The sequence below is a fragment of the Euleptes europaea genome, chromosome 1 (assembly GCF_029931775.1).
Source record: "Euleptes europaea isolate rEulEur1 chromosome 1, rEulEur1.hap1, whole genome shotgun sequence".
NCBI lineage: Eukaryota > Metazoa > Chordata > Lepidosauria > Squamata > Sphaerodactylidae > Euleptes > Euleptes europaea.
The window spans coordinates 32,265,741-32,289,284 of record NC_079312.1 but is presented as its reverse complement, the minus strand read 5'-3'; the positions used below and the strand labels follow the sequence as shown (position 1 = coordinate 32,289,284).

General features: G+C 45.2%; 1 protein-coding gene across 1 annotated transcript in view; it reads left to right on the top strand.

Annotated features, from left to right (window-relative positions):
• CFAP20DC (CFAP20 domain containing) overlaps positions 1-23,544 on the top strand; it is a 212,081-nt gene that overhangs the window by 20,468 nt on the left and 168,069 nt on the right. The window lies entirely within an intron of this gene.

The window sequence follows — 23,544 nt, the reverse complement described above, 5'->3', positions numbered from 1 at the left end:
CCAAGATGGCTAACAATTTACATGATAAAAACCGCATTGTAAAACCACTGAAAACCAACACCCCCCAAAAAACACTTATAATAAAAACAATTAAAAGCAGAGTTTAAATACACACAAAACATGAAAATAGCAATTAAAACATTGGTCATGAAGGAGGAGTCACTGAGGGAATGCCAAATGAAACAAAAAAATTCACCTGTTGGCAGCAGCAAGCACATTGATGGAGTGGTATATATAGTGTACATGTATATAGAGGGAGAAGTACTGTATGTGTGTACAGATTTTTGCTTGTGTGATTGTATTTGTGTGTGTAACATTCAGCATGCACAGTGTTGACATGATTTTTCCTTGGATTTACACACAGTGTGAAAAAAGATTTTGTGTTCATTAAACAAGTCGTGTTCTGATTTAGGGGTGCCAGCAGCCTGGGGAAGAAAATGTTCTGCGCCATCACTAGAGGTTGTTTACCAGGCAAGCTTCATGCCATAAAAAGCTTCAGCTGCCCATTTCTACACGTTAAGCCTCTTTTAAAGGAACAGGACGTTTTTCTCCAGGTCTGTTGGCAACCCTGTGTGATATGCTGGCACACATAAATAATGAATTCCTTATTCATATATGCCGAAATTCTCCACAAGGGAAAGGTAACAAATAGGTTCATGCAACTTCTGGGCAGCAGTTTGCCACAGCATGGTGAGTAAAAATGTGATTCTGAGTTCTTGCAAATTGTCGGTAGGAACCTTTGTTGTCCTGCCCTCAGTCACATACCCATGTCTTTTCTGAAGTGGATTGGGCTGGAACAATTTCTAACTTCTATGCACTATGTTCCCTTTCTTAAGGACAGTACTGATAGGAAAACATTAATTTCATCGTTCGTTAAATTAAAAGCACCAGACGTGTGAACTGTGGTCTTTTCAGAAGGTCTTACAACTTTATAATTCCCACTGTCAAGAAGCTGAGGTCCCTCAGTTTCTTGGGGTTCATGATTTCCTTGGTTCAGGCCTGGAGGCCTATGATTTTTGTGATATTGTGAACAGTAAAATAGTTTCCTTTTGAAAACTGCTTCTGTGGAGGGAGTAAGGTAAGCCCCAGCTGGTGCTCGTTAAAGCCTTCTCTCCCCTTTCTGGAATGCAAGGCCGTGCATTGCCATAGTAACTAATCGGTCAGCCATCATGACGATGTCCAGGTACCGTGGGTTCTGCAGGCTTCATCACCTGAACATCTCTGAATGAGTCAGCATTCTGACCAAGCGATTAATTACCAGCTAATTGCTTTCGTTTTCTCAATTGGCTTCTATGAGCTCATCCCTTTGAGAAAACAGATACAAGGACAAACCAGCCCTAAGCAAACTATGCACGCTTTGAGGTACAGCAGGAGATCTGTGCTGGCGGCATCAGAACCCATTTGATTTTGGCCCTTGAGGGGGAAACTCTGGTCAAGCTGACCTGCTTGGAGAAACCTTTGGACAACCTTGTGAAACTCTTGAATGCTGAAAGCATCTTTGGAAAGTTGGTAACTATAAACCTGATGCAAGAAACCTTTGCCAATCCTTTTTGAACCAAAGAGGCTTTTGAATGTATTAGTTAGCTATGCTAAATGGCTTATTATTTTATTGCCTATCACTTCATGAAACCCTTTTTCTTTCCTGTAAACCAGCATAAATCTTATAAATAAATTGTTAGCCTTTAAATGTATTGTGTCTTTTGATTTTGGGATTCCAAGCCTAAATTCTAAGTGCCTTGTGTGAGTGTAAAAACCACCTACCAAAAACATAAGACAGTTTTGGGAAGTGTGAACAGTCCTGGCTAGGTCTCAGCCTGGCAGGAAAAGTGTCACACTGAATTTGAAGCTTGGCAGGGGTTACTCTGGACCCTGTGCCTGGAGGCTTAACTTTTGGTCCAGAGTTGGTGGCAGCTACTGATTAAACTTGGGGTGGAGACCCAGAGTTTAATGGCTTGTCTTTTGGGGAAACTTTTGACCAAACCAAAGCAGTCCCAACTGGTGGAGACTGGTTGGAGCTCTTTGACACCCACATCTTCTAGTTTTTGTCATGCTTATTAACGGCAGCTACTATAATCTGTTACAGCTAGACTGTTACAATAGCACGAAGACAAAGTCTTCGTTGCAAACCTTTCTTACCAGCTTAGTAAAAAAATGTCTTAGAAGACTGAGCAAGTGAAGTCCCACTCTCCCTGACTAGCCTATCTTCTAAGGAATTTGTGAAGTGCAGGTTACTTGATTTTTCGAGCTTATGGTAATACCATTTGTGTTTGCAGAAGTGCTTTAAAATTCCTAGTGGCCTTCTGCTTCCACAACTGCTTGTTAGAAGCTCATCCTGGGTCCTCATGCATAGCTGCACCATTGTGTACTTGTGTGAAAATATTTGAAAACCAGGTGGAAATTAGCAACTTGCCCCTTACAAAAGTGATGTTTGTGAGATTTTACTAAACGCAATAGATTTTTGCAGTGTACCATGAGACTATGACCACTCAGATCATCATCCTATTAATTGATAGAGAAGTGCTGGGAAAGAAAATTCCTCGAAGATAGCAAGTTTGGAATCAGCCACTAGCCTTGTGCATTGATGTTAGTTTTACCATCTGCTAAATGAACTGTTGGATCATCACCTGTATTCTTCTCTCGGGTAATCTAATTTTAAATAGTTCACACTCATCTGTTTTGGGAGCGATTGCTGATTCTATTTTAAAATGAAGATGACTTGAGAATATGCACAAATGGGTAACCCCGCACTTGGTCTTCCTTCGGAAAGACCTGCTTTCTGGGCTGCCTTCCAAACAGTTGATCTGGCTTTAATTCAAAATGTCTCCGTAGTTGTGCCTACCAGGATCTCTGGAACCAAAGATGCTTTGATAGCTTTCTGGGGAATTAGTACAATTTGCTCCTAGCTGGGCATTATCTCTTGGGCTCTCTCTGCTGAAGAAGGACCAGATGCTAATCCCATCTGTTGTGTCCAATGGGAAAGTAAGTTGCCAGCTTTGCCATGAAAGACTTTGCCAAAGCTTTGTAGTCATTCTTACAAGATTCAGCGCCGGGTACTTAATGAAGTACTTGGTTAAAATGCATGTCACATTATCAGGTTTTAAGTGCTTTAAATCATTTCCAAATGCAAGCAGGATGGGGTGAGTTGGACCTTTTTCGTCATGCTCTAAAGGTCAAGGATCTAGCTGCAGCTTATAATCATGGCCTATCTTCTTAATTTTTTTATTTGTATAGCTTAAACACAGAGTCACGCTGGCACTGGTCTCTCCTTGAGTGTTCTGAGAGTCTTGTCTGTGGGAGCAGACAGCTTAATGTTGAATCATTATCCCTTGATAAAAAGATGTTAAGTGTAGAACTTATGAAAGTAATGTTTAATGTCAGTTTCCCCACACTCAACTCCTTTATGAGATTTCTGTGGGTTAAATTCCTTCTGTATGTTTAAATATAGAGGGGACTGACACTCTGAGGCTTCCTCTTGATGTTTCATCTCCATTGTAGTGCGGCAGTAAGTGGTAGCTACAATAGTACATTTCTTACTGCTTTGGACTAGTGCTTGTGGGGGTGAACAAGTCTGCTTATGTGAATGCAGCCAGTCATTCTGTTGCCTTGAGACTGTTTGCTCTGACAGGAAATGTTTCTTGTGATTAGTTATGTTAATTTTCCATCTCTATTTTCTTTGTTGCATTCCCTTTCTATTTTTCCTCCTGTACGAAATTCACCAGCTTGAGCATCACCTCCGCTTATACCATCTTGGGGATGATCAGATTCATCTACTGCCTGCAGAATGGCTATTTGGGGGGCATTGTCCTATTTACTGGATTGATTTGGGCTATTTTAAATTGTATTTTTTAATGTTTTATTGTTTTTATTATGTTTTGGAATGTGTAAGCCACTCTGAGGCTGACCTTTGGGTTGGGGAGGGTGGGGTAAAAATGTAATAAAATAAATAAATAAAATAAATAAATTGGCTCCAGATCTGTTTCCCATTACTATTTATTTATTTGATTTGATTTCTATCCCACCCTTTCCCGGCACAAGGCAGGCTCATAACAACATAGTTGTTGTTATGAATCCATGGGAGAGTCCATGGGGGACATCATATTTTTTTCAAAGGCACTTATTTCTCCACTTGTGTCGCAGGGGAACCTCACATTTGCAAATCAGATGTGGTCAGATGGTTTTTCTCAGTACCTTATTTGCTAGATGACACCTGAAAGGGCTTCTCACTAGAAAGCCGCCTTGTTGGCTGTGATAGGGCAGAAAGGTGGGATATAAATTTTGCAAATATATAGTAGGGGGGAAAACATTCAGGTGGAAAATGGTTTTTCTTTTCCAGGGTAGGCAACCTGTTTCTCCTTCCCTTATGTTAAAGCGACTTACCTCCAGCAAAGTATAAGTAACTTCACTTAGAATCATAGAATCATAGAGTTGGAAGGAACCATCTAGTCCAACCCCCTGCACAATGCAGGAAATTCACAACTACCTCCCCCGCACACACACACCCAGTGACCAGAAGACGGCCAAGATGCCTTCCCTCTCATCATCTGCCTAAGGTCACAGAATCAGCATTGCTGACAGATGGCCATCTAGCCTCTACTTAAAAACCTCCAGGGAAGGAGAGCTTACCACCTCCCGAGGAAGCCTCTTCCACTGAGGAACTGCTCTAACTTAGAAAATTCTTCCTAATGTCAAGACGGAAACTGTTTTGATTTAATTTCAACCCGTTGGTTCTGGTCCAACCTCCTGGGGCAACAGAAAACAACTCGGCACCATCCTCTCTATGACAACCTTTCAAGTACTTGAAGATGGTTATCATATCCCCTCTCAGTCTTCTCCTCTTCAGGCTAAACATACCCAGCTCCTTCAACCTTTTCTCATAGGACTTGGTCTCCAGACCCCTCACCATCCTTGTTGCCCTCCTCTGGACATGTTCCAGCTTGTCTACATCTTTCTTAAATTGTGGTGCCCAAAACTGAACACAGTACTCTAGTTGAGGTCTAACCAGAGCAGAGTAAAGCAATACCATCACTTCACGTGATCTGGACACTATACTTCTATTGATGCAGCCCAAGACCGCATTTGCCTTTTTAGCTACAGCATCACTTTAGGCGAACCTGGGCAGCTCTTCTGGCAGCGCTCTCTTCTGGGGGAGAGAGATGTCCCTGACAGTGTGCAGTCTGTTGGCTGCTATTCAGCTCTTGAATTCACTTCACATGGAAGTTTACCAAAGTTTAAGCCTCCGTATATTTGAGAAATGCGTGGCTTTTTAAATTTATGCTTGCCTATTGTAACCAAGGATAGACTGGTTGTGGTAGCTTTGTTTGAATATCTGCTAGATTTTATACATTTCATTTGATTGTCTGGAGACGTGTGACAGTCTTAACTTTTTTTTAGAGCCAATATGATACAGTGGTTAGAGTGTTATGGCTGGGTTCAGACCTCCCACTGGCCATAAAGCTTGCTGGGAGATTTTGGACTAATCAGTGACTCTCAGCTTAACCTACCTGAACACGGTTGTTAGGATAAACTGGAAGAGAAGAGAACTGTTTCGCTGCTGTTAGATACATGGAGGAAGGGAGTAATAAAAATATATATAGAAATAGTTTTGAATTTGGGCTGCATTTCTGTGCCTGGATTAAACACTGTGTTTTATTTGCCGAGCCTTTCATTTGTAGCCTTCCTTTCTCACTGAGACTTGAGGCAGATTACAAAATTGAGCCCGGTTGGACCGGGAATGAGGGTGGACTATAAATGTGAATATAAATAAAATATAAAATAAATAAAATATAAAAAGCAATTAAATCAGACAGCAACGAAAAACAGTGCAAATAAAAAAATTGTCTTAAGGCAACAAAAACAGTATGAGGCATGACATACCATAATGAAGAAGGCGGGTTTACAAAGGTAGAGGATAGTGTAGTAAAAAGAGTTGATACATACAATAAACACTGCAATGTGTGTATAAAGTACTGTCAAACCTTATGGGGTTTTCAGTGTAAGAGACTAACAGAGGTGGTTTGCCAGTGCTTTCCTCCGCGTAGCAACCCTGGTATTCCTTGGTGGTCTCCCATCTAAATATTAACCAAGATCTGCTTAGCTTCCAAGATCTGATGAGATCAGGCTATACCTGATCTGCTGCCTTCCCTGCCCAAACATTGCAATAGACAACAATATATCCCTTATAGAAATGACATCCTAAGGTGTTCCGTTATATTACAGTTCAAATCCCTTTATTAAAATGCCCTCCTGAACAGTTCTGTTTTGCACAGTCTGCACAATGATAGAAGTGTGGCTTCCTTTGGTGCGAGGAGAAGCTGGTGCCAGAGCAGTTTACCTGGCCTTATTTGCTACGTAAGTAGGTCCAGCTCTGCCCCGCCAGTCCCACTAGCCCTTTTTGCTGCTAGAAATCATCCATGCTTTTGAGACATGGCTTCTCTGGAAGCTGTTTGCATCCCATGTGAATATGTTAATGGATTCACCCCCTTCTCTATTCCAATCCAATCTGTGGAAACCCTTTCGTATGTTTTGCCTGAGACTCCGAGAGCATGGATTTGAGAGCTGGCTCAGCAGTGCCACCAATGGAGGGGCTGGGGCTTGGGGCCTGGGACTTGAACAAGGGTTCAGTTTACCTCCGTGGAGGATCAAGCTGATAATCTGGTTTTAACTGGCTGTTTACATGAGAGCTTTTTAAACCTGTCTTGAACTTTAGCAGTAGGGCAAGCGGGAAATTGAAATAAACAAACCATGTCTGGTTTCTGCTTTGCTCCGGGATAATTACGTTATCAAGACATTCGGGTGGAAGTAGGAGCGGAAATAAGCCATTATTAATAGAAGTAAGGATGTAATCAAAGTTTTCTGTTACTTTCAGGCATTTCTTGTGCTCCCATTTTAATTTCTGATATATATAAATCCTAATTAAATCATGACCTCTGCACACCAGATGGATTATACTCCCTTTAATATTCTTATTTATTACAATATGTCATAAGAAATTAAAAAGTCAGCTCTGATTAATTGGTGTGTTCTAGAACTCCTTCAAGACATCGAAAATATTACAGAACAGTTTGCCTTCCAGCCTTGGGGCTTCCTGATGTTCAGATAACTAATGAATCTCTTTCATTCTGTCTCTCTCTTTCTGACTCTCTCTTCGCATGGAGTTGTATGGTTATATGACTTGCTATTTAAGTTTCCCTGTTTATCTCCGGCTTATATGATGGGAGCAACATGGCACAGCCAACTCAACCCCCCCCCATTCATTTTAGTGAAGCTTGTTCCAGGTAGCTCTTAGCGGATTGTACCGAGTCTTCGAGCTGAGCAAGAACTTGTGAGCTATTACAATAATAGCATTAATAGATTCTCACCCAGGATTTTCTTCCACCCAATTTATATATTTAGCAGACTGAAGTAAATTTGGACTTGGGAAGAAATTTAGGAATCTGGGTCAGCTGGGAAAGATCTGTTGAGCATTTGCCCTTTTCCTTTTGCTGGTGCATTGAAAAGCTTACAGCTAGCCCAAGGTTTCTTGTCTGTGGCCCTGTTTGAGCTGCCTTAGTATCTTCCCCACAGTCCAGTGTCATTAAGACCTGACTGTTATACCATAGGCAAGGGAGAGATGGGTGTAGTACAGCTGTGGGCACCTGGATTAAGCTACCATTGCTTGCTACCGGAAAGTAAGCTGACTTCTGAACCAGCACTGAAGATCTCCCCTCCTTATTGTGCTTTCTAAGGACTTTGTGTTCCCTTTTTTTTTTATTGTTGTATTTTTTTAAAAAAAACAAAAACCCTGTGTTTCAAAAACATAGTGTGAGAAAGGCAGGGTATAAATATTTAAAACAAATAAAGGTTGTTTGTAAGGGTATCTGTTATCCACCTCAAATCTCTGTGAGAAAGGCAGTCTATAAATGAAATAAAGAAATAAGTTGGTTTATAATCTTTATGTGCCACCTTTTCACAGCGGTCCAAAAAGGCTTACAACAAACATTGGGGAGGGGACAAGAAAAGGTCAAAAACAAGACGCATAGAGTAGGAATAACAGACCACAGTAGAACAAAACAGAGTTTGCTCCGTGTGGACAAGCCGTCTGTCAAGGAGATAGGTTCGGTCTAGCCCTTTTTCTGCTGCGCTCTTTTAATTCACACACAGTCCTTTCACAGCAGAGCATTCAAACATACTAACGTTCCATGTAGTCTGAATGGTGCTTTCTAGGAATTCCTTTAATAATCAGGTCTTTGAGAATGAGAGTCCATGCCTAACCTAAGTAATATCTTCCACTGCCTAGTCATTGTTACAGTAGAAAACATTCTTCTGTAATGTCTAAAGGCGTGTACAGATGTTGTATTTTTGGGAAGAGGGCTATGTATCTTTTTTTTAATAATTTTTTTTTTTACTTTAACATGTATATAAAACATCAGTTGTTTAAAATCAAACAAGATAATAAAATGTAAATGATTATAATAATTAAAATATAAAACGACTCCCCCCTCACGCTCTTCCATCCTAAGTTGATTTTTATATACTTTTGCTAACAACTCTAATCCTTATCCTGTTAACTCTTTACAATTAACAGACTTATCTCATCTAATTATTAATCTTAATCTTAATATTGATAAATTCATAATCCAAAGTTATCAAAGGGATTAAATAAAAGAGTATCCTTTCAGCGGTCCCGTTAAAAATTGCTTCTCACAGTAAAGTCTCCACGCCTCCCATTCCCCCATAAATTGTACATTATCCATCTGATTTATCAACGCCGTAAGTTTTGCCATTTCTGTCAATTCCAGCATCTTATTTTTCCAGTCTTTTTTTGTCGGTATCTCGTCAGTCTTCCATTTAGCTGCAAATGTCAAACGTGCAGCTGTAGTGGCATATATCAAAAATGTTCGACAAGTAAAGATTGTATCCGGTATCATGCTTAGAAGCATCGTTTCAGGTGTTTTAGAAATATTTTGTTGTAAAATCCCTCTTAGTTCTTGATATATCATCTCCCAAAATTTCTTGGCTTTTTCACAAGTCCACCAAACATGATGAAAGGATCTTACTTCTTTATTACATTTCCAACAGTTTAGTGACATAGAAGGAAAGGATTTTGCTAATTTCTTTGGTGTTAAATACCATTTATACATCATTTTGTATACATTCTCCCTTAATAATTGTGAGGAAAAAAGTTTCAGATCCTTCGTCCATAACCTTTCCCATTTCTGCAACGGTATATCATGACCCAAGAGGGCTATGTATCTTGAAAGCAGGGTGGGCATTCACTGAAGAGGGCTCAGTGTTGGTGAGGCAGATGAAGTTCACTTCTCTCTCTGATCGTTTATGCATGGGAGTTTTACCTGAGGTTCGTTGCTCGCTGGACCCACACTTTCCTGTTGGGAGTCTATGCACCAGCAGTCTCCAAGCTCTAATCAGGAAGCTTTTGAATCCCCGCCCCTTGAAATGCTGTTTTATAATTGGCTGAAGTGAGAGAAAAGTTCCTCCCCCATAAAACCCAATTGCTGCATAAAAAAGCATGTTAAGAGCATTTTAAGAACAAAAATGGAGCTATTTGAAAGGAAGTGGGGGGTGGGGGAGAAACCCAAGCCTTGTTTTTAAAAGCCTTCTGCTCAGAAAGAACTCAGAGGAAGCAGGAAGCATTTGAATCCCACCCCTTGACATATGTGTGTGTGTGTGTGTGTGTGTGTGTGTGTGTGTGTGTGTGCGCGAGAGAGAGAGAGAGAGACGCTGCTTTGTAATTGGCTATATGCTTGCTGTGAGAGAACCAAGCTTCTATGTCCCGCACTTTGCCTTATGCATGGGGATTTCAAGTGGGCTGAGCTCAGGGTAGAGGGAAGAATCGGGTTATTAGAGGAACAGGAAGTCCTGGGATTTGTGAGGGCTGGCAGCAAGGTCACCTCTAATGGAGGGAAAACTCATGCATAACTCCAAGGAACAACTGAGACAGACAAGGGTAGGGTTGCCAGGTCCCTCTTCTCAACCGGCGGGAGATTTTGGGGGCGGAGCCTGAAGAGGGGGGGGTTGGGGAGGGGAGGGACTTCAATGTCATAGAGTTCAATTGCCAAAGTGGCCATTTTTCTCCAGGTGATCTGATCTCTATCAGCTAGAGGTCAGTTGAATTAGCAGGAGATATCCTGCTACTACCTGGCAGTTGGAAACCATAGACAAGGGGTGTGTGTGTGAACGAGAGTGAAAGTACCCATGCATAAACGACATCTCTCTCTCTGTCAGCTAGTACTTCCATTTTGACTGAGACTCCTGTTCATATGTGCCGTAAATTGTCACATTGTAAGGACATCATTGATTGCAAGAGGCATTTTGAAGCACCCATTTCTGCAGTGGCTCAGTCCCATTTGATTCACATCTATGTTCTCGTTCAGCAAGGCAGTTTTTAATCAATCTCCTTGAGCTAGATATGGCGCAGCTAGCCTTTTAAATCATATTTTCACTGTAGTGCATATCTTATTGTAGGCAAAAATGCTGGTTTTCAAGGATTCCTCATCCATTCTGTCAGGCATGCAGTGCTCTAGTAAGGCCTAAGCAGCATTAATATGTGCTATTAAGTAACACTTTGGGGTGGTACAAAAAAGCTTCCTTTATCTCCCTGTTATCAATGGCATAATGATGATAATATCCCAATCATGCCATTACCCACTTTGTATTCAGATTAGCATTGTACAAAAAGTCCTTGGCAATTTTTTAAAAATAATGGCTCATGTTTTTATGGGTCTTTTTTCCCCTCTTGCAGATAAAACCAAAGTCCCCACCCCCCTGCACACAGATGGAAGTGTGTTGTGAAGTGGCTTCCCCTTTTTACATTCTGTTATGTGCCTGATTGGATCCACCAACAAGGAATTCTTCTGGGCCATCCATCATTTCCCCACAGTAGCTGAGCTTAAGTCTTCTAATTTGCTGCTACCAGCCGCCGGTCATGCAAGATTCCCATCACAAATAAAGAATACACAAAATGCTTACATGAGATATTCTGTCTATGATTTTCATGAAAATAGAAGCTGGGAACTTGCTTGGCTGTTTGATCTAGATTAGGGCTTATTGACTATGTTGTGGAGCTTTGTTGTTGTCTATGGTAGGTGAAAGTTGGCAAGTGCACAGGGGTCCTGCAAGAATGCATAGAAATGCCTCATTGAGTTTTGGTAATGGTGTTCCATATCGACACATCTTGTTATCAGTGCATTGATCTGGCTGGAAAATATTTAAAATGCCTTGGTTCAGGGGAGCATTTTCAGACATTCCAGAAGCAGAAGCCCAGCAGCAGCAATGGAATGTATAACTTATACAGGTTTGCCTTCCACACAGGTAATAGAGAGGTAGTTGGTCATTGTGGCCATAGCCATCTTGCATGTAAAATCCCTAATTGTTTCACTCGGCTTTTGTCCACAGCATAGTATTAGGCAATATATCTGCATGAAAGTGAACCAGCAGCTGATTTTTTTTTTTTTTTGAATGGTTTGTCCTAGCTGTGGGGTAAATGCAAATGCAGGGGCTTCGGGAGTTTGGTGGTTGACGAAATGGGAAGGGTTCGTGTTTGTTGACCCTTGATGCTAATCATCCTTTCATCTGCCTTGATCTTGACTTCCATGTTCTGGTGTTGTGGAGAAAACTGGGGAACTATTTCTGTTAAAGGGTGCTCTGGCAACTACACAGAGGTTAACAAATAAATCATGCAAATGCTTTGGTAACAAAAATCAGTCGTAGTACATACCAGTAGGGCTTCTCCTTTTTTTTCTCAATGCACAGTTGCCTGCTTTCCCTACAAGAGATAGTGGGTCATTTTTCAACCACAGAGACTGTGACTTGAGCATATGGTGTAGTCACAGTTTTCTTTCCAACTTGTAAGAGTTAGAAACTAACACTTAGACAATTCTAACAAATGTTATTGCAAACAGTGTTGCGGGTGTGCCTGCAAAGTATTATATTGATAGCCTTTATCGTCTTTATATTTGGTTTTATGGCTGGATTTGATTTAATTTGAAGATCAACTCTGAGATTGTAAGTAATGTGGCAAAGATCTTTTTGGAAGTGGGCAAGCAAGCTCCCTACTTGAAATGCAGTGCCATTAGTCTAGGCTGTTAATTTCCAAATGAACAGCCATCTGCCAGCCCAGGGCTGTACTGCTAGCTTACTGGTCTTCATGCAGTTCTCAGATCTGTTGCCTGTAAGCTACTGTAAAAGACTTTTAATCTAAACAGGCTGTCAGTAGTTGAGGATAGGGTTAGGCTGCCTAGCGGAATATTATCTGACTGAGATGGAAATGTAAACAGTGATACAATTGAGTTGGCAGGGAACCCAAAGGACATCTAGGCTGTTGGTCTTCAGCTGATGGGTCGTGTATCTGGGTCTTGCCCTCATCGGAGGAGCTGAAATCAGTGACCAGTATTTTCTCAGGTTGTTGTTTTTGTATTTATGCTTTGTTAAATAAAGTGGGGGGGGAGTGGTCAGAAAAGCAATCTGCAAGCTAAAGAAACAATGCATAATAATAAAAAAATAAAAGGAGTGTCCCAATGCATTTTGAAGTCAAAGGAGGATGCCAGGTCTGAAGAGGCTGCAAATGTAATCAAATGGTATATTTGGGGGGGGGGGGCAATCTGGGGTAGTTTTCATGTAGCCATAAATTTTTACCTCCGTTCTGTCTGAAAACTGCAAGTTGGGAAACCCGACACTGGAAAAGTGAAAATGTATCTGTCATATTCATATCAGACCCTTCCTCAGTGGGGCTGTAAGGGTAGGGACAACAGGATGTATCCCATTTTATGCTCACAGCTGTTCCATGAGGGGGGTTCAGCTCACAGAGACCTGTGTAAGGTCACTGTGTTGGACATTTTCAGGTTCGGCCCTCCAGCCAGTACCTTTCAAATAGCAGACTGGAATATTGAAAAGGAAAAAAAGTGGAGTTTGGCAGTATAACTGTGGCCGTAACTCTGGCCAATGGACAGAATGGGGTTTGGGGGGGGGAGTATTTTAAAGGGAGGAGGATTGGGAGGTGGGCTGGTTAGGCAGGGAGTCTATTAGGGACTTCGGGTATTTTGGAATTAGATAGGGTTTGGGTGTTGTTCCTGCCAATGACAGTTAAAAGCCTTTCTGTCCCGTGTTCAAAGCCTGAATGAGTCAAATAAGAAACCTGCTTTGTAACTGTTACGTGTTCTCTGGCCTCAGCTCTCTCTCCAGCAATGAGAGGGTGGGAGACAAGGAAAACAAAGAAACAATCAAGATGCACATGTGTGTGTGTTAAGTGCCGTCAAGTCGCTTCCGACTCATGGTGACCCTATGAATGAAAGTCCTCCAAAATGTCCTATCTTTGACAGCCTTGTTCAGATCTTGCAAATTGAAGGCTGTGGCTTCCTTTATTGAGTCCATCCATCTCTTGTTGGGTCTTCCTCTTTTCCTGCTGCCCTCAACTTTTCCTAGCATGATTGTCTTTTCCAGTGACTTTTCAAGATGCACATACCGCTGAAATAAACCGGTTTCTCAGTTGTTGACATCAAACATACTATGTGGTTCCTTCAAGCCTATAATCCCCTCATAATAGGCCAAGTGAATGCTGGGTGGCACCCTGAGTCCAAGCGTTGCCCTCATTGAGGACTAGAAGGTTAAGTGGTCCCAAAACTCTCATTCATAAAAATAAAAACCAAACAAAAGTTTGTAGGTGTGAAATTTAAGTCCCTAGTTTCTAGGTCAGGAGTCACCCAAAGTGCTTCATTCCTGAGCAGATCTTCCCAGTCCAGACCATAGCAAACCATACAGATTGTATCAAACCCATAATCAAGAATAGAGGCTTGAATAAATTGGGTTGAGCAAGTGCACGTCCCAATCCAGGTAAGGGGCATAAGTGCATGGAAGCAGTTTTCCATATGATATAAAAGAAGAGTTGGTTTTTATATGCCAATTTTCTCTACCTTTTAAGGAGAATCGAACTGGCTTACACTCTTTTTCCCTTCCTCTCCCCACAGCAGACACCTTGTGAAATAGGTGGGGCTGTTACAGTTCTGAGAGAACTGTAACTAGCCCAATTCACCCAGCAGGCTTCATGTGGAGGAGTGGGGAATCAAACCCAGTTCTCCAGATTAGTGTCCGCCGCTCTTAACCACCACACCACGCTGGCTCTCTCTGTACTAAGGCAGAGTGCAACAGTGCATGCAGTGATATGCTGTGCAAACTGTTCTCTCAGCTCCATCAGCTGTATACAGGTAGTCCTTCTCTCAGGGTTAAAAACCTAGGTGTTAAGGAAGAGGGGTTTGCACTCCTCCCTTCAAATGCAGTTCTCTACCAGATAGATGATTTAGTCGGATTTTAGCTTTTGGTGAAAGGCAGGGCTCCATATACGCATCATTGGATTGGGAGGGGCCTTACTTTTTCTTGCAGCTTGCAAGCATTAGAGATTTTTTTTGGTTACTGATGAGGTTCTTGAAACGATTGGATTGGATTGGTGCATTGGATTTTTTTGTTTCAAGAGCTTCTGAAATAGGTATTTCTATAACTCACCTTCAATAAAGATTTTATTTCTTGGTCTTGGAGTTTACTTGCATTGCTTTCTGGCAAGCAATTCAATTAGTATTAGACGGTATTAGACGTACTGCTGTTTGGGTGACGGTCACATGTTTCCAGATACAATTCAACATTAAGAATGTGGACTTTTGGGATCTTTTTAAAAAAAGCTATGCAGATCACAGTGTTAAAACAAAGTTTTTGAGGCATCTTGCTGCTGAGCTGTGCCTTGTGTCAATCACAAGGGAAAAAAGGGGATGGGCTGGTGTTTTGTAATGGTTAGAATGTAGGAGTAAGAACTGGGATGACAAGGTTTGAATCCCCCACTCAACCATGGAAGCCTGCCAGGTGACCTTGGGCCCATCACAATCTTTCAACCTAACCTACCTTCACAAGGTTCTTGGAGAATTAAGTGGAGAAGAAGAGTTGGTTTTTATATGCTGACTTTCTCTACCACTTAAGGAAGTATCAAACCGGCTTACAATCACCTTCCCTTCCCCTCCCCACAACAGACACCCTTTGAGGTTGGTGGGGCTGAGAGAGCTCTGAGAGAGCTGTGACTAGCCCAAGGTCACCCAGCTGGCTTCATGTGGAGGAGAGGGGAAGCTAAACGATCCCGGGTGCCAGACTCAGGCTCAATTTTACCTTTCCCTCTCTTGCATAGAGTCATGAATCAAAATTTTAATTCTGAAAGTAAACTTGCCTGGTATGATGGGTAGAGTATTGGACCAAGATACATTTGATTCCCCTCCCCCCCCCAGTGTAGGAATAAAATACAGAATCCTTGAATTGGTTTTGAAGTATTTCAAAAAGCTTGTTTTGAAGAAGGTTTAAAACAGCCATTTGCAAATACTCGTGAAATGAGTAGCCCATTCCTGAAGAGAGAGCAGTGAGGCAGCAGCTTCCCGACCGCAAAAGAGATGTAAAAATAAAATAAAATAAAAAACAGCCAAAAATCCCCCATAGGGTTTAGCAAGGCTACGCCACCTATTTTGATGGCGTAGCAATGCTGCAGCGTGAAGGGCTGTTCCCGGGGCAAAAGGAGTCTGGAAGCTAACTTCGGCTCCACCCCTGGGAACGCCCCGGGAACACCCCCCATACTGGCGTGAGCTTTCCTTTCTGGGATTTTCCTACCGGCATGACAGTGATGGCGGCAGAAACTGCTGCAGCTCCGTGGCTCCCTGGCGCCAGCTTGTTTGCCCCCGCGCCAGTGTCCACTTTGTGCCCTGTGCACTGGCGCTGACGTGGGGTCACACCGGCTCCTATCGAACTTTGCCCCCCTTCAGGGCTGCATGGAAAATCTCTTAATATCCCCTTTCGTTTAAGTAACTATAAAGAGAATGTGCCAGATGAACACATGTAGGTTGTCTTGCTTGGCAAGTGTGCTATAATTTATTGCTGAATTAACAGCAGTAGCTGAAAAATCAGGCTTTCTTCCACTAGAGTGCACTTTTAAAGAAGATTAATGCTTTCTCTTTGCCTATCTCTATTACTTGGATGGAATTTGTTGAACTTCTGCAAACTTCAATTTTTCTAATTTGGCTCCATTTCAGGCTTTCCTGTTTGAATGTGTTAAAGTTGTTGCACTTTTAGTGGTATTGGTAAATTAAGAATAATTTCACTATTCTAGTTCTAGTGACTGCTGGTATGTCTGTAGGGTATCACCTGCTCTTAGTTTAGCCTAGAAAGAGGAAAAGGAGTTTCCAAAATGCAGGTATGTGACATGGAAGAGAGAACCTGCATCAGTTGGCAGGTATGCACAGCACACCCCATCTGTGCTCCTCATCCCATCAATTAAATTCAGTGGCTAAGGCTATTCTCAAGGTATCATCGTTAAGGGAGGTTGGGGCCTTTCAGGAATGGCCCTGAGGCTTTGGAGTCAGTTGAAAGAGAAGTATGGTATTGTGCAGCCTGATCACTGTTTAGGAAATTACATTCAGTCGTATACTGATTCTATGAACTTAGGCAGTCCATGAGAGGGAGGGCATCTTGGCCATCTTCTGGGCATGGAGTAGGGGTCACTGGGTGTGTGTGGAGGAGGTAGTTGTGAATTTCTTGCATTGTGCAGGGGTTGGACTAGATGACCCTGGTGGTCCCTTCCAACTCTATGATTCTATGGAGTCAATCGTGCAGACAGTCTTTTAGCAGTCGCAGGATGGTTTCAAAGTTTACTGATAGACTCTTTGGATCTGTTATTGATCTAGTTTTCTAGTGTTAAATATTTTTGATTGTTAATGAGTAACTTTAATATTTTTTGGGCTTTAAAGTTATCCTGTGAACCCTTTTTATGGAAAGTCAGCTTACAAATGTTTAAAAAATTGTTTGATGTTGGTATTGCAGTTCCATGTACTGGAGTGTGAGCAGTACGAAGGCCAATGTAAGCTAGAAGATGACGCTACGTTACTTAGTAAGGCATCTCAAAACTCTGTAGTGCCTGGTCCTTCCTGTGATATATGTGGGGGTGGTTTTCCTGTCTGGTCAGATGAGGATCTGATGGATGTTTCTGGATCCCAGTTTACTCAACGGTAGGCCAGTGTTAGCAGTGGCCAGAAACACCTTTTACCAGCTTCATTTGCTGGATAAGCTGCTATGCCCTTTTCAAGAGAAGAGTGATTTTGCTACACTTAAAATCTCTAGGACCGAGCCCTGTAATGTGTTTTCGCAGTTGAAATTGGCTTGAAACCTTTGACTTATACAGAATGCTGCTGCCTGCTTGTTGGTAAATGTTGAGAGGTGGGAACATATTCAGACTACAAAAACGCTGGCTACCAGTTAGCCTCGGGGCTCAATCCAAGGAGCCGGCTCATACCTTTACCTCTTTTAAGAGCCTTGGACACTCCAGCCTCTTTCTTTCTTTTTATAAGCCCAGCCGCTGTTTCTATTCCCTGGGCAGTTCCTGATTTGTATGCATAAGGTGAGGATATCTGAGGGAGGGAATGAGGCTTTTGCCACAGTTGCTGTGAAGCTGTGTTCTCCCCATCCCCAATGTGATTGAAAAAAATATTCTCTTCTTGCCGTTTTCCAGTGAAGACGCAGCACCTTGAAAAGCTGGAGGCACTGAGGCCATCTGTTGCTGCTGCTGTTGATTCTACTTTATTTAATGATATTAGTGTTTATTGCTACTTTTTTATTATTGTACTTTGTTTCGCTGGAATGTTTACATCCCTCTTTCCTCCCCGAAGGGACCCCAAAATGGTTTATAACAAGAAAACGACAAAATATGTATAAAGAAAGAAAGAAAACAACAAACTGTATTTCATTCTCAGCCTGTCTCTGGATGGAGTGACTGGTTCATTTAAAGACACAGACTGTGAGCTAAGGGATCATGCCTCTGGCCACGTCCATCCCTTACACCAGCAAACAGAAAGGAGGGGAGGATACACAGCAGAGCTGGTGTGCAGTTAGCAAGATGCTCCCCAATAAAAGCTCTGTGAGAGATCCCCTCTCTCTGAGTTTACTTCTCCAAATCAAATGTTCAGACGTTGATAAAGAAACAAAGGATTTATTGAAGACATCAGGAGATGAGACAGGCACAGGTAGAAAGTTGCAAGTGAGAGGCTATTCGGGTTTACAGAATATATTGACTCCAGGGCACTGGGGCACTGGGGTTCACACTTATTGTTATGGGAAGTTACAAGCTTGGCATAATACAAAACATCAGACGAGTCCCAGGAAGTCTGGTGAAGCTATCACACTTCCAAGGCCGCATCGGCCTGAGGGAGTACTGACAGGAAGAACAGCGGGGGGGAAGATACTAGGGGCAATCAGGCCTGGCGCCTGAGACCAGAAGGTGTGAACTGCTTTTACGAGTTCACTGATAACAAAGCAGGTGATGGGAAGCAGAGACACATAGACAGAGACCCTCACATTCTGCCCCCCTTAAGGCCCCCCTCCAGGGTCCTCGAGAGGGCGAGGCTTATCGGGATAAGCGAGGTGGAATTCTCGGATCAAGCGAGGGGCCGCCATGTGGGGTGCGGCCACCCACTCGTCGTGAGCGGACCCAAGGTTTTTCCAACGAACAAAGTAAAACAGTTTCCCTTTTTTCCATTTGGAATCTAAAACCTTGGATATTTCCAAATGGGTATCCCCCCCTACCACGGTAGGAATCTCGTGTGCGGGAGGGGGGTGGAACTGGGGAGCTGGCACATAAGGTTTGAGGAGGCTTATATGAAAGACTGGATGGACCCCCTTGAGGGTCTTTGGGAGTTCCAGTTCCACGGTAACCTCATTGATCACTCTGGTAATGGGGAAAGGTCCCACATAACGGTCGCTCAATTTTTTGCAGGGACGCAGAGAGCGGAGGTTTTTAGTGGACAGATAGACTTGCTCTCCCACCTTAAGTTCCCATCCCGGAGACCGGTGTTTGTCTGCCTGTTCCTTGTACTTGCTTTTTGCCCTCTCAAGATTCTTGAGCAGCCATGGCCAGGTAGATTTGACTACCTGAATCCACTCCTGAAGATCAGGGGTGGACTGGAGCTCTGGCGTGACGGGAGCGGAACCGAAAGGACCGAATTCCGTCCCGTATATTACTTGGAAGGGACTAAAGCCGGTAGAGGAATGAGGCGCATTGTTGTACGCATATTCGGCAAATGGCAGCAGGTCGACCCAGTCGTCCTGGTGGAAATTTACATAGCAACGCAAATAACATTCTACCACCGCGTTTACTCGTTCAGTTTGACCATCCGTCTGGGGGTGATAGGCGGAAGAAAGGCCCTGTTCCTCCACCCCCATTAGCTTTAGGAAGGCTCGCCAAAATTTGGCAACAAACTGGACCCCCCGGTCGGAGAGGACCTTCCTCGGGATCGAGTGTAGCCTGAGGACGTGTGTGACGAACAGTTTAGCCAAGCCCTGGGCTGAAGGAAGACCTGCACATGGAACGAAATGGACCTGTTTGGAAAAGAGGTCCGTGATTACCCAGAGAACCGTCTTTCCCCGACTTGGAGGTAGGTCGGTGATAAAATCCATGGCGATGACTTCCCAGGGACGGGAGGGGTTCTCAAGTGGTTTGAGAAGCCCTGGGGGTTTTCCCATCCGTCTTTTAGCTGTGGCGCAAGTGGGGCAGCTGCGCACGTACAGCTCTACATCGGATCTCATACCGGGCCACCAAAACTGCCTCCGTACCAGGTGAAGAGTTTTTATGAAACCAAAATGACCCGCCAACCTGGCACCATGTACAAGTCCCAATACTTCTTTACGAAGGGAGGATGGGACATATAGTTTTCCCCCTTGCACCCACCAGGTGTTGGTTCGTTCCAAGCCCGTGGGGAGGAGATGGTGCTCCTCCTCCTGTAAGGAGGCGTCCCGGAGTCGCTGTTGGAAGGCTTCCGGGATACCTTTGAGCGTAGGGGGGGTGTCAGGTTGTTGGGCCTGGGACCCGGTAGTGACGGCTAAGCTAGGAACCTCCCCTCGCTGCTCGGGAGTGAACAGGGAGTCGACTGGGCGATCGAAATCGTTGCGATACTGGGGAAGTCGTGACAAAGCGTCGGCTAGGGCATTCTCTTTGCCAGGGACATGCTTGAGGGTGAACCGGAATTTTGCGAAGAATTGGGCCCACCGAATTTGTTTGGCGTTGAGCTTTCTAGCTCCCTTGAGAGCCTCGAGATTCTTGTGATCGGTACACACTTCAAACGGCAGCTCGGCACCTTCTAAAAAGTGCCTCCATATGGTGAGGGCATGTTTGACCGCCGCCGCCTCCTTCTCCCAAATAGCCCAGTTGATTTCGGACTGGGAAAACTTCTTGGAGAAGTAGGCGCATGGTCTCAACCGCCCCCCTTCATCCCTCTGCAATAGGGCCCCGCCCATGGCCACATCCGAGGCATCCACTTGCACCACAAAAGGCTTGGTGCAATCCGGGTGGGCCAAAACGGGTTCGGATGAAAAAAGCAGCTTTAAACGTTCAAAAGCTTGCTGGCACTGGGGGGACCATTGCAAACGGGCTGAGGGAAGCGCGGCGCTAGCCCCCTTGTCCTTGGTACGCAACAGGGCAGTGAGGGGAAGCGCAACTTGGGCAAAGTTGGGAATGAAGTTTCGGTAAAAGTTAGCGAATCCCAAAAATTGCTGAAGCTGGCGGCGGGTAGTGGGGGGTTCCCAATCCCACACCGCCTGGACCTTTGCGGGGTCCATTTCTAACCCTTGGTGGGAAATCACGTACCCAAGAAATGTAATGGAAGGTTGGTGGAACTCACATTTGGACACCTTAGCATATAGTTTGTGCTCCCGCAGCCGCTGGAGCACTTCTCGCACTAGGCGCACATGTTCTTCCATGGTTTCAGAGTAAATAAGGATGTCATCGAGAAATACCACCACCCCCCGAAACAGCAAATCATGTAAAACCTCATTAATTAATTGCGTAAACACACTGGGAGCCCCCGAAAGTCCGAAAGGCATGACTAGGTATTCAAACATTCCAAAACAGCTGGAAAAGGCTGTTTTGGGTTCGTCTCCTTCTTTAATGCGAATGCGGTGGTATGCTTCCACTAAGTCCAGTTTGGTGAAGATTCGGCCCTCCTTTAATTGTGCTAGAAGGTCGGGAATAAGAGGGAGAGGGTAAGCGTTAGACTGGGTGACGGCGTTTAGCCTACGAAAGTCAATGCACAGTCTTAAATCTCCCGTCTTTTTCTTCACAAAGAAGGCTGGGGCCGAATAAGGAGCCTTGGAAGGGCGTATGAAACCCCTCGCCAAGTTGGCATCCAGATAGTCCCGTAACACCGCCTTTTCACTAGGGCTCATGGGGTAGACCTTCCCTTTAGACAGTTTGCCTTCCCCCACAATTTCGATGGCGCAGTCCGTCTCTCTGTGGGGGGGTAGTTCGTCACATTCCCTAACATCAAAGACGTCCGCAAACTGCGAGTATTCAGTGGGCAGTTGAGGAACGGTGGCTGGGGGGGGGACCCTACCACAGCGGCGGCCGGAGACCGGACAACCCGTTCCTTGTCATGTAATCTACAGGGGTTTTCGGGAAACGAGAGCACCCGTTCAACCCAGTCGATGGACGGGTTGTGTCCCCGTAGCCAGTTCATCCATAATACCACCGGGGTTACTATAGGGGCGATGGTAAAATACAAGCGTTCCCAATGTTCCCCCACGGACATAATCACGGCTGCAGTTCTGTGGGTCACCGGGCCCCGTTTAAAATCACTCCCGTCCATTTGGGAAAAGCGGAGGGGTCCCGGAAGCCACTTGCGCCGGACTCCCAGTTTCTTGGCTGTGTCCTCACTAATCATGGTGCGGGCACACCCCGAGTCAACCAAAGCGTGGAATTCTAAACTGGGACCCCCTTTTGGTAGGGAAAGGTGAACACGCACATATACATTGTCCTCTTGGGCGCTTACCATCGGTGGAGCTCCTTGCACAACAACAGGGGCGGTCTGCTGCGGAGCCCCCTCTACAGCAGACCGACGGCGTTTTTTGCCGGCTGTTCCCACTCCTCCTCCTCGCTGGAAGAGGGGGAAGGAGTGGTGGCGGTCGGGGACCCGTCCGAATCAAAAGTGGTACTTGTAATCCGGGACCCCGTTGGGCCAGTAGAAGTGGAGGCTCCGTCCTGGGGGCGCGCATGGAGAGCGGAGGGTGCGCCGGAACGTCGGCCCGGTGGTCCGCTCCTGCGGCGGGGCTGGTCCTCGGCAGCCGCCTTCTGTGGTTCAGTCGGGGCTTGGCGTGGGGGGTTGGGACGGCCCGAACGAGAGGGGCATGGTGACGCAAAGTGTCCCTTACCTCCGCAGGTCAGGCAGACACCGGTCTCAAAACGCTTGCGGCGTTCAGCGGCCGAGGGACCCCCGCTGCCCCCCAGTCGGAAGTCTCGGCCCCGGTCGCTCCGGGGTCTCGGGTCTCGTCCAATGCGTTGTTTGGACAAGGTCAAAAGTTGTTTGCGATTCTCGATGTCGGCAGCGTGGCGAACCCAACCTTCCACATCCGGGGGGTTCCCTTGCATGAAGGCCCAATGTTGGAGGTCCGGGTTGAGGCCCTCCCTGAAACACTGTACCAAAGTGGCCTCACTCCAGTCCAGGATTCGGCTGGCCAGTGACTGGAACTCACTTGCATACTGCGCCACCGACTTGGTCCCTTGGCGCAGTTGCATCAGGGAGGCTTTAGCCCGCTCTCCCAGAGTCGGGTCCTCAAAGCGGTTTCGGAGTGCTACCATAAACTCGTCCAGGGTTCGCAGCACCGGCGAGCGGAGTTCATACTGCAACACCATCCAGGCGGCCGCCTCCCCTTGCAGTAAGGAAGCCACGTACTGCACCCGGGACTCCTCGGAAGTGAAGGTTCGGCCTTGTTCTCGCATAAAAATGTCCACTTGGACCATGAAAAAGGTCAACTGGTCCCCCGAACCGTCATACGTGACTTTCAGGTCCCGACGGGACGGGAGGCTAGGAGGCGCGGGAGGGGCTGTCGGTGCTCCGTCCGGGAGATTGCCGGCGGGCGGTTGCACTTTCAGCGCGTCCAGGGCCGCTGCCATCTCACCCATCACACGCTGCATGGTCTCCATCTGCTCCTGCATAGCTTGGCGATCCTCCTGCCACTGCTTGCGTTCTTCCTCCATCAGGGCCTCCTTGCGTGCCGGGTCCCCTTCGAGTCCCGTGCTGGGGAAGGCCAATCGGCGATCCTTCGCCGCGGTTCGGGAGAGAGACCAACCCTTGGGGGAGTCCAGCCAATTGTTAAAAAGTCCTCGGGGACGTCCGTCCCGGCCTTGGTCGGGGATGGGATCCCTAGGCTTCTTTGGCTTGGCACCCTCCTCCTTGGGGTCCGGTTTCTCCGGCACCACCGGTTCATTCGGTGCGTCAGGGGTAGTAGGGGTGTTTTCCTCGTCGCCTTGCATTCTGTCCCAAAAGGTACAGCAGCAGTCCGAGAGGCAAAGACTTGCAACTTAATGTGAGAGATCCCCTCTCTCTGAGTTTACTTCTCCAAATCAAATGTTCAGACGTTGATAAAGAAACAAAGGATTTATTGAAGACATCAGGAGATGAGACAGGCACAGGTAGAAAGTTGCAAGTGAGGGGCTATTCGGGTTTACAGAATATATTGACTCCAGGGCACTGGGGCACTGGGGTTCACACT